The sequence below is a fragment of the Pelobates fuscus genome, chromosome 6 (assembly GCF_036172605.1).
Source record: "Pelobates fuscus isolate aPelFus1 chromosome 6, aPelFus1.pri, whole genome shotgun sequence".
In the NCBI taxonomy this organism is placed as follows: domain Eukaryota; kingdom Metazoa; phylum Chordata; class Amphibia; order Anura; family Pelobatidae; genus Pelobates; species Pelobates fuscus.
The window spans coordinates 209641697-209657896 of record NC_086322.1 but is presented as its reverse complement, the minus strand read 5'-3'; the positions used below and the strand labels follow the sequence as shown (position 1 = coordinate 209657896).

Below are 16200 nucleotides of genomic sequence, written 5' to 3'. Positions count from 1 at the left end.
ACACTTCTTGTTATAACCTTGAATAATCATATATGTCACAGAACAATGTTTAAGTGTCCCTCATAGTTATTCACTATAACCGAGCAGGAAATTTCAATTTTTTATTCCCAAAAAATTGAGCTGGAAACATGCACGAGAATTTTCCCAGCTTCCCACCTCTTCAATGCCCTTTTTTTTTTTTTGCCCGACATTGTCATTAAGTCCCTTTATTTGAATTTCATCACTTTCATGAAAGTGCACCACAATGGGTGCAAGGGTGCCTTTTTAATTGATTCCATCTTGATGCAACTGTAGTATAATTACTGAAAAGGTTCACACGCCAGTTACAATGCTTCCCACGTTTCGCCTTGCTTTGGCAGGATTAGGATGAAAATATCCCATGATTTTGTACATCATAAATGAAAACTCTTTTAAAGTAAATATTGTCATAGTAAAAGAACTCCAGGCATAATGCGTCCATGTATTTTTATCTAAACACCTTGATGCACTTTCATGCATGTACATGTAACTGAAAGCCTAATGTACTCTCACAGTCTAATTACTATTATTACTGTGTGTGGATTTTATACACTGAACAAATCAAGCTGTTGCAGGCTTAACAATAAAAAAACAACAAAAAAAACAGCAAAATCTAAGACTAATCATCCATTCGATTATGTATGTTTATGCTCTTGGGTGTAGTAAACCTTTTCCAATTTAAGGATTACATTTATCTCTTAATAATAACACTTAGAAAAAATATTTTTGTTGTATGCATTCAGATGTATTTATGCCAAACAGTTTGGCTTTGTAGACATTTAGTGCTAATTTGTGCAATTTAGATAGATAGACACCTCCCTGGACTGACAAGGAAGGGGGGACATGACTGCGGCTAGGATAAGGAGTCTTAAAGGAAGAGCAGATGGGAGGGGGATATATGGATACATAGTTGCTAAGATGGAAGACAGTTATAAGGACAGTGAGGGGAGGGGACTTACCAGTCAGCTCTTGGAAGTGCAGGGATCCTGACTTTCCCGCCCTCCCGCCCTTAGGACATTTGGTTATTGAAGGAATGTGGGTTTTGTTTCTGGTGCTTGTTGTTGGTTGTCTTTTCTTGTTTTGTCACAGCATGCGGGAGTCCTGGCCAGCGCAGGCAGAAGTGATGGAGTTGCCGAGGAGGCTTGGGGAGTCGCAGCCTGTTGGGAGCTGATGGCGGAGGCAGGCTGCTCATGGACTCATGGTTTGTGGGGATAGACCTGTCTGTTGGGCAATCACCCCAACAGCTGACAGTATTTATGTTGCTGGCATGGAAAATTAATAAAGCTGTGGCCGATGCCCTTACCCAACTTTATACGGTCTCTGTGTGTCATTGGGAAAGGGGGGCACCGGGTGGGTGGTACAGTCATCTAGACAGCAGTCAAGACGGGCAGACAGATGCTAAGACTAGTTGATATTGTAATACACCTGATGAACATCATTAACTTTGCTGGTAGAAAATCAATCTCAGGCCATGAAATTGCCTCTTCGATGTTGTACAGTGGGAATCACACTGCAAAACCCATGTACTTGCCTTCCCTGCTGTCACAAATAATACACATCCCTCCTCCCCCCCCCCCCCCCCCCCCCAAAAAAAAAATCACTATTTAGTTATATATACCTCAGTAAAAAACATGCATGCATTTCATTAGGCATTGTCATTGGGGTATATCTAAAAACAGCTTACAGACGCTGCAGATCTCTTACTTGCAAACTCTCCGCTTCTAACCCCACCCAAACTTTCTGTGGCCATCCAATCACAGACTTCCCAATGCAGCTCAATGAGAAGTCATTGCGAGGCAGGTGCTCTGGGCAATTGCTGCCTCTCAAGTTTAGTTCCAGTGGGCTAAACAACCAGGAAGTAACAGGACCGATAGTCTGATTGAAAGCCAAGGGGTGTAACAAGGTTAATTTGTAAAAGCGCCCATATCTATTGAAATCTGAACTTTTTGTAAAATGACAAAAAAGAGGACTTCACAAATAGCACTTCAGCAAGCGTAAGTTCTTTAGTGGTCTGGAATGCCCCTTTAAGATGTTGACTTATAAAGCTGAATAGTTAAAGAAACTTGAGATTGTATGTGAGGAGCAGTTAATTACAGTTTGCTCAGTCTAGTGGCTCACATTAACGTGTTCTCTCCTTCTGAGCTACACTTCAAACTATCTGACTTTGTTTAGCCATTGTTTCTTCAAATATGTGATTCAGGGGGTGCTTAAATGTACAGTTTAAGATAATATTATACTAATTCATGCTATTAGGTAAAACCTGGCAACAACAAAGTAGGTGGGACTGTTTAAAATAGTACGGGCATAGCAGGCCCTGCTGGGCAAAAATGAGACTATGAAAGTATTGTGGGAGCAAGGAATCTGGGCAAGCAATTTGATAGGTAGGTTGGGCAGCTGTGCTTGTGTCAGGAAAGCTAACTCCAGTATTTTGTTTTTGTACTGATGACCTTGCCTAACCAAGCAGTCATATAAAAGTAAATTAAATCTGCTGTGCTAATGTCTGTCAAAGTCAAGACATGCAATCATAAGGGTTTCCGTTGTAACCACACTTTAATTAACACTAAGACAAGAAAGAACTAAACATTCAGATTTTTTAATGAAATATATTTCACCTTTCCCTAGGCTTTTCTCTTTTATGTGCTAGAAACATGGAAATTTCACCCCAATTTATCATTCATTATATTTAGTCATGAAGATATTTTACCTAATTAAATAATCAAAATCTTTAGTTATAGGAAGTTCGAAATGTTCATGGAAAATGACTCCCAGTTTTCTTACACTTATAGAGTATAAATAAAAAAAATTAAAAAAACAACTGTAGTATTCAGTTTTATAGCAACTTGGAACATTTTATTCCAACACAAAATCCCTGCAAAAAAACTTCCAATACTGGAAGTACTGTGACTTACTGCCATCTAGTGGTAAGAGTAGCAATGTGTAGGTATGAAAATGTGTGTCTGTGTGTGAATACATGTGTTGTTATTATTGCTTATAGAGGACCAACATGGTTTTCAGCATGCTAAATGGGTGGATCTATGATAAAAATAAGAGATCCATATCAAAGAGCTCCACAGCAATAGAAATCTTTTTAACATTATCTATAAAAAAAACATAATAATTTTACTATTTAATAATATTTATTTAGATTAGTACTAGAAAACATTATTTCTCATATATACAAATTTCCTCATAAAGGTACCTTGTCCTATATTCACCTGCCACCCACATAGCATGAGATAACCAAATCCAATATTGAGACCTGACTCAAATTAAGAAACTAATCTAAATACAAGATTAGGCTTCTGGATCAAACTATTTAAAGGACCACTATAGTGCCAGGAAAACATACTCGTTTTCCTGGCACTATAGTGCCCTGAGGGTGCCCCCACCCTCAGGGTCCCCCTCCCTGCCGGGCTCTGGAGAGAGGAAGGGGTTAAACTTACCTCTTTTTCCAGCGCCGGGCGGGGAGCTTTCCTCCTCCTCTCCTTCTTCCTTGCGACGTCATCGGCTGAATGCGCATGCGCGGCAGGAGCCACGCGCGCATTCAGCCGGTCGCATAGGAAAGCATTTACAATGCTTTCCTATGGACGCTTGCGTGCTCTCACTGTGATTTTCACAGTGAGAATCACGCAAGCGCCTCTAGCGGCTGTCAATGAGACAGCCACTAGAGGATTTGGAGGCTGGATTAACCCTCAGTATAAACATAGCAGTTTCTCTGAAACTGCTATGTTTATAAAAAAAGGGTTAATCCTAGAGGGACCTGGCACCCAGACCACTTCATTAAGCTGAAGTGGTCTGGGTGCCTAGAGTGGTCCTTTAACATTCCTTATATTGTGCCACATAGGGATATGTTTACATATGTTTAAGCTTTCTAATAGAGTTGAGCGGACACCTGGATGTTCAGGTTCGGCGGGTTCGGCCGAACTTTGAAAAAAAAGTTTGGGCTCGGGCTCGAACTTGACCCCGAACTTTTGGGCACAAAAATGGCTCTACAAACTCCTGGAAAGGGCTAGGGGGTTGCAAAAGGAAGTAAAATGGGGGTAAGAGTAGGACAAGTGGCCTGCAAATAAATGTGGATAGGGAAATCACTTAAAAATAACAAAATAAGCAGCTGCTTAGTAGATAACTTCCTAATTCCCATGGTATTAGGGAGCTATATACCAATAGGCTGAAAGACCTAAATTGGTCACCTAAATTGGTCTTCCAGCCACATTTACTAATACTAAGAAAGATTACTTAGTATTAGTAAATTCAGCCCCTACTCGCTATACCGCGAGTAAGGGCGTGTCTAGTAAACAGTGAGCAGCCAAAAAAACAAAAACAAACCTATTGCCCTCACCCCTGTGTGACGGGTGGGAGCCATAAATAAGAATATGGGGGGGGACCTACTGTCCTCCCCCCGGCCCCCACCCCTGAGCGGTGGGTGGGGGCCATAAATAAGAACGTGGGGGGGGACCTACTGTCCTCCCCCCGGCCCCCGGGGGACCTACTGTCCTCCCCCCGGCCCACCCCCTGCGCGGCGGGTGGGGGCCCTAAATAACAATAAGGGGGGGACCGAATGTACCTCTCCCCTGGCCCCCACCCCTGCACGGTGGGTGGGGGCCCTAAATAACAATAAGGGGGGGACCTACTGTCCTTCCCCCCCGGCCCACACCCCTGAGCAGTGGGTGGGGGCTATAAATAAAAATTGGGGGGAGGAACACCTAATGTCCTCCTCCCGGCCCCTGGGGGACCTACTGTCCTCCCCCCGGCCCACCCCCTGCGCGGCGGGTGGGGGCCCTAAATAACAATAAGGGGGGGACCTAATGTACCTCTCCCCTGGCCCCCACCCCTGCATGGTGGGTGGGGGCCCTAAATAACAATAAGAGGGGGACCTACTGTCCTCCCCCCTGGTCCCCACCCCTGAGCGGTGGGTGGGGGCCCTAAAAAACAATAAGGGGAGGACCTACTGTCCTCCCCCCTGGTCTCCACCCCTGAGGGGTGGGTGGGGACCATAAATAAAAATTGGGGGAGACCTAATGTCCTCCCCCTTGGCCCCCACCCCTGCGCGGCGGGTGGGGGCCCTAAATAACAATAAGGGGGGACCTACTGTCCTCCCCCCGGCCCCCACCCCTGAGCAGTGGGTGGGGCCATAAATAAAAAAAACATTACCCATTACCCCTACCTACCCCCCCTCATCCTAAAAGTAATGAGGGGGGACCCTTTGTCTAAATACTTGTTAAAAAAAAAAGAGACTTACCCTTTGATGTCTTCTTTCTTCTAAAATCTTCTTTTTTCAGCCCTAAAAAAGGCCAAATAAAAATCCTGAATTCTAGTCATCCCCCTCCCCCCCCAATTTTTATTTATGGCCCCCACTCACCGCTCAGGGGTGGGGGCCGGGGGGGGAGGATAGTAGGTCCCCTCCCCCTTATTGTTATTTTTGGCCCCCATCCGCCGGATAGGGGCCGGGGGGAGGACATTAGGCCCCCCCAATTTTTATTTATGGCCCCCACCCACCGCTCAGGGGTGGGGGCTAGGGGGGGAGGACAGTAGGTCCCCCCCCCCTTATTGTTATTTATAGCCCCCACCCACCACTCAGGGGTGGGGGCCGGGGGGGGGAGGACAGTAGGTCCCCTCCCCCTTATTGTTATTTAGGGCCTCCACCCACCGCTCAGGGGTGGGGGGATGGGGGGGTGCAATAGGTCGGTGGGGGCTCAGGAGGGGGGACTTTTTTTGTTTTTTAACAGTGAGCAGCCACACGTTCCTACTCGCGGTATAGCGAGTAGGGGCATCATTTACTAATACTAAGTGACCAGCTTCTATAGAGGCTGGGTCACTTGCTGCACTGGCCAATCACAGCCATGCCATTAGAAGGCTGTGATGGCTTCTAAGGGCACACGAGTCAAACGCTTGTTGATTGTCTGCTCTCATTATTTTTAGGGTGAGGGGGGGTAAGTAGGGGTAATTTTTTGGGGGGGAGAGGGGTGACTAGGGGTTTGGGGACCCCTAGTCACCTGGGGAGGGTTATTTATGGCCCCCACCCACCGCTCAGGGGTGGGGGCGGGGGGGAGGACAGTAGGTACCCTCCCCCTTATTGTTATTTAGAGCACCCACCGCTCAGGGGTGGGGGCCAGGAAGGGACAATAGGTACCCCCCTTATTTGTATTTAGGGCCCCCACCCGCCGCTCAGGGGCAGGGCCGGACTGGCCCACCGGGATACCGGGAAATTTCCCTGTGGGCCGCGGCACCTGGGGGCTGCAGAGGTATGTGCCACCGGGTGGCCGGTCCGGTGGCACACTCAGAGGGGGCCGGCCGCTTTCCACCCTGGTGCCGTCGGGCCGGGTGGTAGCCTCGCCGGTCCGGCGGCACTTCTAATGCTGAGGACGGAGGAGCATGAAGGAGGAGAGAGGAGCATGTCTCTGTACCATGCTCCCTCGCGGTTCCCACGATTCCCAGCACAGGAACCACGAGGGAGCATGGTACAGAGACATGCTCCTGAGCTCCTCCCTCCTCCTTCATGCTCCTCTGTCCTCAGCATTAGAAGTGCCGCCGGACCGGCGAGGCTGCCACCCGGCCCGACGGCACCAGCGTGGAAAGCGGCTGGCCCCCTCTGACTACTCTCAGGTAAATGGGGGGGGGTGTAATATAGAGACACAAGGGGGGTGAGATATAGAGACACAAGGGGGGGTGAAATATAGAGACACAAGGGGGGGTGTAATATAGAGACACAAGGGGGGGTGTAATATAGAGACACAAGGGGGTGTAATATAGAGACACAAGGGGGGGAAATAAAACAGAGATAGGGAAGAAAGAGACAGTGGGAGAATAGAGAGAGACAGAGGGGGAGGGAGAGTGAGACACAAGGGGAGAAAGAGGGGGATAGAGAGATGTTAGGGAGAGAGAGACAGGGGGAAGGGGGAAAAAGAGACAGAGGGGAAGAGAGAGATACACAAGGGGAGGTGGGAAAGAGGCAGAGGGGGAAGAGAGTGACTGGGAGGGAGAGGGGAGACATGGACACAGAGGAGCAGTGAGGGGGAGAAAGAAACAGATATATATATATATATATGGTGGATCCAGGGGGGGCAACGGGCAATTGCCCTTTCCCCCCCAGATGCTCTCCCCTGCTGGCCAATGCAAGGCTGGCACTGTCCAAGCACCATGTGCCTTCACGGACCAGAGGGGAGGTCAGAGGTCTCCCTCCCTGTTCTGGAGGCAACATGCAGACAGCCGGCAGGGGAGGGAGGAAGAGAGGTCCCGGGAGCTCAGCCTGCAGCTCCTCCGGGTCCTTCTTGCGCGAGTACAGAGCGTTGCCGCGGTTACAACGTCAATGTGATTTTTTTTCCCCAAGTAAGTGGGTTAATCTCATAAGCGCAGACATTAGACTGTGAGAGTAGGACCTGCCAAAGATGGGGTACATTGACGTTGTGGCAGGCTTATGCAATGTATGATCATATAATGTAATTAAATCCCCATTATTTTTTGCCTAGATAAGGTGTTTTTTAAAAAAAAAACCTTTTAAAAACTAATAAAATCTGTCAACATTGAAGTTGCTGTTTAGTAGATAGGAGAGTGCGCTGGATCTTGTGTATTGTTTATTGTATAATATGGCCCCCAGCAGCACCCCATTTAAGCATGTTCAGGTGAGTGCATATATATCTCATGTATATTAATGTGTGTATTAGTTATATATATATATATATATATATATATATATATATATATATATATAATTATGCCTATTATATTTACACATATATTAATTTACATATATATATATATATATATATATATACGTAATACACAAAGAAATGTAATTGATATGTACCATATGTAATGAGCAGATATTGTCCCAGTCTTGTTGCTAGGTGCATACTCCAGCACAATAACATATTTAAAGTGAAGAGCGCACCCACAGGACTTCAAAATAAACAAGATACCGTAATTTTTTACAGTTGTGCCCTACATACATTCACCATTTCAGTCCCATCACCAAGCTTTTATTAATATGTCAAGGTAGTTGGACTGAAACATTGGTTATATGCAAAGGCACGTCTGCTTAAAATAAATCTGCACTCTTGTTTTTTTTAAGCCTATATGTGCTTTTTTTCACATTGGAGTAATAATTTTTAATCTTAAATTATCTTTTCTAACGCTGTATTTGCACACTATGCTGGTGCGACGCATTATGGGGCTGGTAAATAATTTTTTTCCAGGGCTGCTTTTAATTCCCAGTCCGGCCCTGCTCAGGGGTGGGGGCTGGGGGGGGTGCAATAGGTCGGGTGGGGGCTCAGGAGGGGGGATTTTTTTTTTTTTTTTTTTAACAGTGAGAGGCTAATGGACCTATGGTGCATGATTTCAACAGTTTTCTTACGGCTTTTCGTAGAACTTTTGACACAACGAAAAGGTAAAAAAATGCAGCAAGAGCATTAATGAGAATTAAACAGGGTTCTAGGTCTGTGCCTGACTATGCTATTCAGTTTTGTACCCTTCACAGGTAGATTGGACCAACAATGGGTTAACTACTGCATTCATGGAAGGTTTATCTGACACTATATTGGATGAGGTAGCAGCTAAGGAGCTTCCTATTGCATTAGAGGACCTTATTGACTACCTCATTGATATAGATAATAGGATTCGTGACAGGCTCTATACTAAGAACAGGAATAGACGTTTGGTTACACCTATTAACCCCAGAGTTGATAAACCTGAGGGTGTTAAAGTATCTGAGGATGAACCCATGCAATTAGGGGTTGCCAAACTCTCTGATACTGAAAAATTACATAGGAGAAGGGACGGACTCTGCCTATACTGTGGTAGGAGAGACCATATGGTAAAGGAATGTCCTTTGCTTCCGGAAAACTCTCGCACCTAAGATCTTATAGGGGACTGGCCTTGGGTGTGATATCTAAGTCTCCTAAATTGCCTCCTAACCGTTTGCTTCTCCCTGTTTCTTTACATATGGGAGAGAGTTGTATAGCTGAGCACATATACGCTCTGGTTGACTCCGGGGTAGCTGAAAATTTCATAGACTCTGGTTTTGTTAAGAAAAACAACATTCATATCAGAGAGAGGGAGATACCCTTGGCCGTTGAGGCCATAGAAGGTAGACCATTAAGATCTCCAGTTGTTTCTCATGAAACTGTACCGTTACACATGTATACAGGGGTTTTATACTTTGAAACCATTTGGATCCAGGTCATCACCTCTCCTTCTTCACACCTCGTGTTGGGATTGTGGGCTCACAATCCCATTTTCGACTGGGAGTCAGGGCAAATAAAATCATGGAGCGAAGCCTGCCACGAGTCTTGTACTATTGAAGTCACCCCTTTGAATTCTATCAATGTTCCCACTACTCCTCCTTTGTCTACGGTTATACCCCCTCAGTACTTATTTCTCAAGACTGTCTTCGATAAAAGGGAGGCTGACAAATTACCGCCTCACAGACCCTGCGATTGTGCTATCGATTTATTGCCTGGCACTATACCTCCAAAGGGCAGGGTGTACCCTTTATCTGTTCAAGAAAACCGTGTCATGGAGGAGTATATTAAGGAATCACTAGAAAAGGGGTTTATTAGGAGATCCTCTTCTCCGGCTGGAGCGGGGTTCTTCTTTGTATCAAAGCAAGAAGGTGATTTAAGACCGTGTATCGATTATAGAGGTCTAAATAAAATCACTATCAAAAATGCATACCCTATTCCTTTAATCACGGAATTATTAAAAAGGCTCAAACATGCTACTGTATTCACTAAATTGGATCTTAGAGGTGCATACAATTTAATACGTATTACGAAAGACCACGAATGGAAGACGGCATTCAACACGAGTATACTGTTATGCCATTTGGTCTATGTAATGCCCCAGCAGTATTTCAAGAATTTATTAATGACGTCTTAAGAGACTTTATTCACACATTTGTAATTGTGTACTTGGATGACATATTAATAAATTCTACAGATTTACACACTCATCACAGACATGTTACAACAATATTTGACCAATCAGAAGTCCAGTTTTTCGGGTATTTGATTTCCGCTAAAGAATTACCCCCTTCGAATGGTAACACAGTTATCCTAATGATAGTAGATCGTTTTTTCCCACTTTGTGTCTCTTTGCAAGCTGCCCACGTCTAGGGAACTGGCACTTATCTTCGCTAGAGAGGTGTTTCGGTTGTATGGCATTCCCGTATCTATTGTGTCCGATAGGGGTAGCCAATTTATTTCCAGGTTCTGGAAAGCCTTTTGTTCGGAAATGGGTATTACTCTCTCATTTTCTTCCGCATACCACCCCCAGTCTAATGGAGCTGCTGAACGTGCCAATCAATCTCTGGAGCAGTACCTTCGTTGTTTCGTATCCCACCATCAGAACAATTGGTCTGACCTTCTTCCTTGGGCTGAGTTTGCTCGGAATAACGCTACTCATGATTCTTCCGGCAAAAATAATTTTTATGTTGTCTATGGCCAGCATCCCGTTGTTCTTCCGGCTGCTTTCTCCTCAAAGGGCATGCCAGTTCTGGATGAGCATTTGGCTGGTTTGCGTAATACTTGGGAGCAGGTTCAGCGTTCTTTGGTGGATTCCGCTGCTCGCCAGAAGGTGCAGGCTGACCAGCATCGCAGGGCGGCTCCTTCTTATGTCGTGGGGGACAGGGTTTAGCTTTCCATGCGAAATATTCGCCTACGGGTGCCTTCTATGAAATTGGCTCCCCGCTTTATTGGTCCTTATCGTGTTTTGCATAAGGTTAATCCTGTTTCGTATGCCTTGGGTCTTCCTAAGAATCTGCATATTCCTAATGTCTTTCATACTTCGTTGTTGAAGCCTTACGTACGCAACCGCTATACCCGGCATACCCCTCCTCCCCCTCCTGTCTCTGTGGAGGGTCATGAGGAGTTTGAAGTTTCTGTCATTCTTGACTCTCGTTTCCTTAGAGGTCGACTTCAATACCTGGTGCATTGGAAGGGCTATGGGCCTGAGGAGCACAGTTGGATTTCCGCTGATGCTGTTCACGCTCATCGCCTTGTGCGTCCCTTCCATTCTCGTTTTCCTGCCAGGCCTGGCCCTCCCCGCCCGGAGGGCATGTCTTCAGGGGGGGGTACTGTAGCGGTACTTACCCTTTCCAGGGGCCGCCCGGGGTCCTCTGTTCGAGCCGCGGGCGGTCCTGCTGCTGCACGAGCCGCGCGCGGCTCATCCAACGGCTGGAACAGGAAGGCAGGCATTGACCGCGAGAAGCGGTCACGTGTCCCGCCTGACTCTAAGAGCGCACCGCAGGTCTCGGGCCCATTGGTCCCTGTCATACCACACTCCCCATACACTTACCTTTTGGGGGCGTGGATATGACAGGGGCCAATCAAAATATGTGTTTAGTTATATATACTCACCTTTTTCCCTTAGTTCCTTGCCCTATCGTGGTTTCTGTTACAGTTCCCTTTAGCGCTTGTTGTATTCAGGTGTGTTCCTTCGTACTTGACCTTGGCTTTGTTTTCTGACTACGTTATCTCTTTATCCTTATCTGTTCTGTTTGCCGGCTTGCTGTTTACTGTGTACCAGACCCCGGCTAGTCCTAGTTTACGCTGTCTCTTTGTGCCCTTGACCTCGGATCGTTCCTGACTCTGTACTTCTCCTATATATGTCGAGTCCGGACACTCTAAGGTCCGGTAGACATATCTCCCCTCTGTGTTGTCTTCTGTTTAGCTGAATCCTGCGTGTTGGGGTATATTTTCGTTACACTTCTATAGAGGCTGGGTCACTTGCTGCACTGGCCAATCACAGCCATGCCATTAGTAGCCAATCACAGCCATGCCATTCTAAGGGCACACGAGTCAAACGCTTGTTGATTGGCTGCCCTGCAGCCTTTCAAAATGCGTCAATAAATCGCCGAACACCGTACTCCAACCCGAACATACAGTGATATGTCCGTGTTCGTGTCCGGGGTCCAAAAAACGTAATGTTCGGTACGAACCCGAACTTTTCAGTTCGGGTTCGCTCAACTCTACTTTCTAATACTTTTAAAGTTGATTGGTGGACGGTTTTAAGAAAGGCTAGTTATTTAAAAATAAAAAAAAACTTGTTTATTAAAATCTGCCTCTGCATATTCATTTTCTTAACTGTTTTGTTAGTGTAATAGTGATATTTAAGACAACGTAGGAAACACTTTGACTCTCGGTATTAGTATGTCAAATTCACTATTACTAGAAGATAGAAGATGACAAATGACAGAGTAGGTCCTGTTTTCAGCACTTTTAATGTGCCTTTTTGGAATGTAAGTGGGCTGATGGGGAGAAATGAGACTAGAAATCTTGGCCAGTGTCCTTTGCAGTCCAGTTAGCCTACTATGCTTGACACAGTGGCTAAAATACAGGGGTCGCAGGGGTCGCAGCTGCGACTGGGCCCGTCACTTCAGGGGGCCCGGACGCTTTGTGGACCCCTGTGACCGGGTGCCCGCTATGTGTTGCGGCCCTGGCCCACACGCTAAAACCGCCGGGGCTGCACGTGAAGGGGCCCAACGGGTGGCCCATACTGTTAGGGCCACCCGATGGCTATGGATTTCCAGGGGGCCGGGTCCTCGCTGCCCCGCTTTAACAGTGCGACCGGCAGGGCTCGAGTCCTGCAGGAACGCGTGGGAACGGCGTTCCTGCACTTTTTTTAGTGCAGGAACGCCGTTCCCGTTTATGGTCCTGCAGGCACTCAGGGGGCGGCAAAAACTGCCGCCCCCAAATGTTCCCGTGTTCCCCCTGTCATGGGGGGCCCAAGAGGTGGCCTAATAGCCACCTGAAGGATCCCCCCCGGCCGGCTCTTGTCTCGCTGTCAGACGTGGCGAGGGAGCTGTGTCCTCTCTGCTCCCTCTCGCCGCGCCGTTTGCTGATGCTGGGAGACGGAATATGACGTCATTTCCGGTTCCCGGCATCAGCAGACAGCCTGCGCGGCGAGAGGGAGCAGAGAGGACACAGCTCCCTCGCCGCGTCTGACAGCGAGACAAGAGCCGGCCGCACTGAAGCCCCACTGGACCCCAGGGACAGGTCCACGCCAGCTCTCCAGGTAGGGAGGCTGGGTGGACATTTTTAAATTTAAAAAAAAATACAAATAATTTTTGTGTATGGGAGTGTCTGTGTATGAGTGTGTGTGTGTATGTGTCTGTGAGTGTATGTGTGAGTGTATGTGTGTGTGTGTCTGGGAGTGTGTATGTGTCTGGGAGTGTGTATGTGTCTGTGAGTGTATGTGTGTGTGTCTGTGTATGTGTCTGAGAGTGTGTCTGTGTATGTGTCTGTGAGTGTCTGTGTGTATGTGTGTGTGTCTGTGAGTGCATGTGTGTGTGTCTGTGTATGTGTCTGGGAGTGTGTCTGTGTGTCTGTGAGTGTATGTCTGTGTGTGTGTATGTGTCTGTGAGTGTCTGTGTGTATGTGTGTGTGTGTGTGTGTGTGTGTGTGTGTGTGTGTGTGTGTGTGTCTGAGAGTGTATGTGTGTGTGTGTGAGTGTGTGTGTATGTGTCTGGGAGTGTGTGTCTGTGAGTGTATGTGTGTGTGTCAGTGTATGTGTGTGTGTCTGGGAGTGTATGTGTCTGGGAGTGTGTATGTGTCTGAGTGTGTGTGTGTGTGTGTGTCTGGGAGTGTGTGTCTGTGAGTGTGTGTGTGTCTGTGAGTGTATGTGTCTGGGAGTGTGTGTATGTGAGTGTATGTGTGTGTGTGAGTGTATGTATGTATGTGTGTGTGTGTACCTGTGTGTGTGTGTGTGTGTGTGTGTCTGTGAGTCTGTGTGTGTGTCTGTGAGTCTGTGTGTGCACCTGAGTGTGTGTGTACGTGTTTATATATGAATGCAAGTTTTGTTTTTTTCTGGTGGTGGGGTGAGGGTGGAACTCGAGTGAGTTCCCACACTTTATTCCCCAGGACTTGACCCCTGGCGACCGGCCCCCTTTGATGACATCACAGCTAGGAGGAAGTGACTGCCCCGGTCACTCCTCCCAGCTATCAGACAGAGCCGCGTTGGAGGAAGAGAGGAGGGAGTCATAGTGGGAACTCTGACTCCCATCAGGCTGAGCCTACACTGGACCCTAAGGAAGTCACCCTCCTGCATCTAAAAGGCAGGAAACAGGAGGGTGACTAAAATATTTTGTATATGTGTGTGTGTGTTTGTTTGTATGTATGTTTGTGTGTCTGTATGAATGTTTCTCTTTGTCTGTATGTCTGTGCATGTGTGTGTTTGTGTGTGTGTATGTGTCTGTATATATGTGTCTGTGTGTGTGTTTTTATGCATGTGTCTGTATGTATGTGTGCTTGTATGTATGTGTGTTTGTATGTATGTGTGTGTGTGTGTATATATGTGTCTGTGTGTGTGTGTGTGTGTGTGTGTATGTATGTGTGCTTGTATGTATGTGTGTTTGTGTGTGTGTGTGTAAAGTGGTGTATATACAGGGGTCCACAGATCAGTTTTTGCACCGGGGCCCCATGGAACATGTGTACACCACTGGCTTGACAGCAGAGATGCAGGAACATTTATAGAGGGTGTAAAACTGTTCCTGACGGAGGGAAGGGGTAGCAGCGGGCGCATTAGTATTCTGTGCCTACATACACCCGACATGTTAAAGGGACACTATAGTCACCCTGACCACTTCAGCTCAGTGAAGTGGTCAGGGTGTCAGGTCCCTCAGGTTTTAACCCTTCACATGTAAACATAGCAGTTTCAGAGAAACTGCTATGTTTACATAGCAGGGTTAATCCAACCTCTAGTGGCTGTCTTTCCTGAGATTGAGAGTGGGGGTATCATTAGTGTGCTAAGGGGGGCTTGGGGGATTAGGGGGATTAGGGGGCTTATTTTTTTTTTTTTTTTTATACATTATTTATTTTTCTTGTGCATGTGGTTACAAACATGCTTGCAGCGCCACGACAGCGAATGCCATGACAATCGTTGGCATAGCTAAGAGGGTGCACATTTTATATTTGATATAGATAACAAGCAAGTAACGTATAATTAGTAGAAGAAAATAAGTACACATGGTAACGCAGGGTGGTAATAGAAGCTGTAGAGTGCCTCATGTGTACTAGAAATATGATTATGACATTAGTTTCTAAACAACCGATTGGTACCTGATGTGTGAGGTTAAGTTTACGCATTTAGTGTATGTTCCCTGAAGTGAGCCTCGCTGTTCTTTTAGTAAGCTGTTCCATGAGTTGGTAGGCTAAGGCTAGGTAAGGTAGTGTGTCATGCTATAGTGTGCTTTTCTCACTGTTGCCGTTTGCGGGGTGTGAGGGAACCTCGTCTGTCTATCGTTAATAGGTAAATGTCGCCTTATATCCGCATAGGGCAGACGGTGGGGGGGAGAGGATTAGGGGGCTTTTAAGTTACAATTCCCTTGGACTGTATTAGCACACCTGGAACAACATAATTAAGCCATCTGAGCTGCAGCTGAACTGAAGCACAAATTTGGTCGAAATAAGCCAGATTTGCATTTTGTGACTAGCAAAAAATGGTTAAAACAGCCTGATTGACAGGATTCAGCTGTCATTTGGTTGCTGCTCTGCCTTTAGTGAATAGATAGCTAGTTAGTGTGTGCTTTATGTGTTTGAAGGCTGTGTGCAGCAAGGTCCCCTCATTTCACACCATGAGAGACATAAAAAAATAAAAAGGTTTACTTTTGGACCTTAGTGAATAATCTTATCTTAGCGAATAACCCCAGCTTTTATCCTTTTGCGTTAAGTATGTCAAGCTGGATAAATTTAGAAACTTTCCAGTGAATGGCTTAATCTGAGGGAAACAAAAGGGGATATAGTATTTCTGGGATTTACTACTTCTCTGACCCCTTACATTTGGTGACACAGAACGATATTATTGTCTTCTTAACCAATGACGCATCCGGTAAAAAGAGCACTTACTGTTAAAGCATCAGGTATGATATCCACAGGTGTTATTGATTGTTCCAATTTGTAGGAAAACGTGAATTCCTGTGTATAATACACAACTAATTCTTACCTCTCAGATTACCTGATTGTGCACCTGCTACCAACAAAGAATAAAATGTCATCATTATATTGTGCTAACTAAATGGCTAGCAAATATATAGTTTAATGTATTTTTTTTCATCTCACAGGGAAAGCGATAAAGACAAACCAATACGGGGTCCACAGGTAGCAGTGTGCACCATACCCGTGTGATGTGACTACTTGTTGAAAACTGTGGTGTGCACGTGTAAGTTAGAAATTGTGAGATACCTATCATGTT

General features: G+C 46.2%; 1 protein-coding gene and 1 non-coding gene across 2 annotated transcripts in view; one reads left to right on the top strand and one right to left on the bottom strand.

Moving 5' to 3' along the window:
• Nucleotides 1-16200, bottom strand: part of SHROOM3 (shroom family member 3) — a 397699-nt gene that overhangs the window by 286057 nt on the left and 95442 nt on the right. The gene's annotated exons all lie outside the window — the stretch shown is intronic.
• On the top strand, nt 5341-5478 carry LOC134566261 (small Cajal body-specific RNA 11). Its single transcript, XR_010084012.1, has one exon. It is a non-coding gene; the product is annotated as a small Cajal body-specific RNA 11 (non-coding RNA).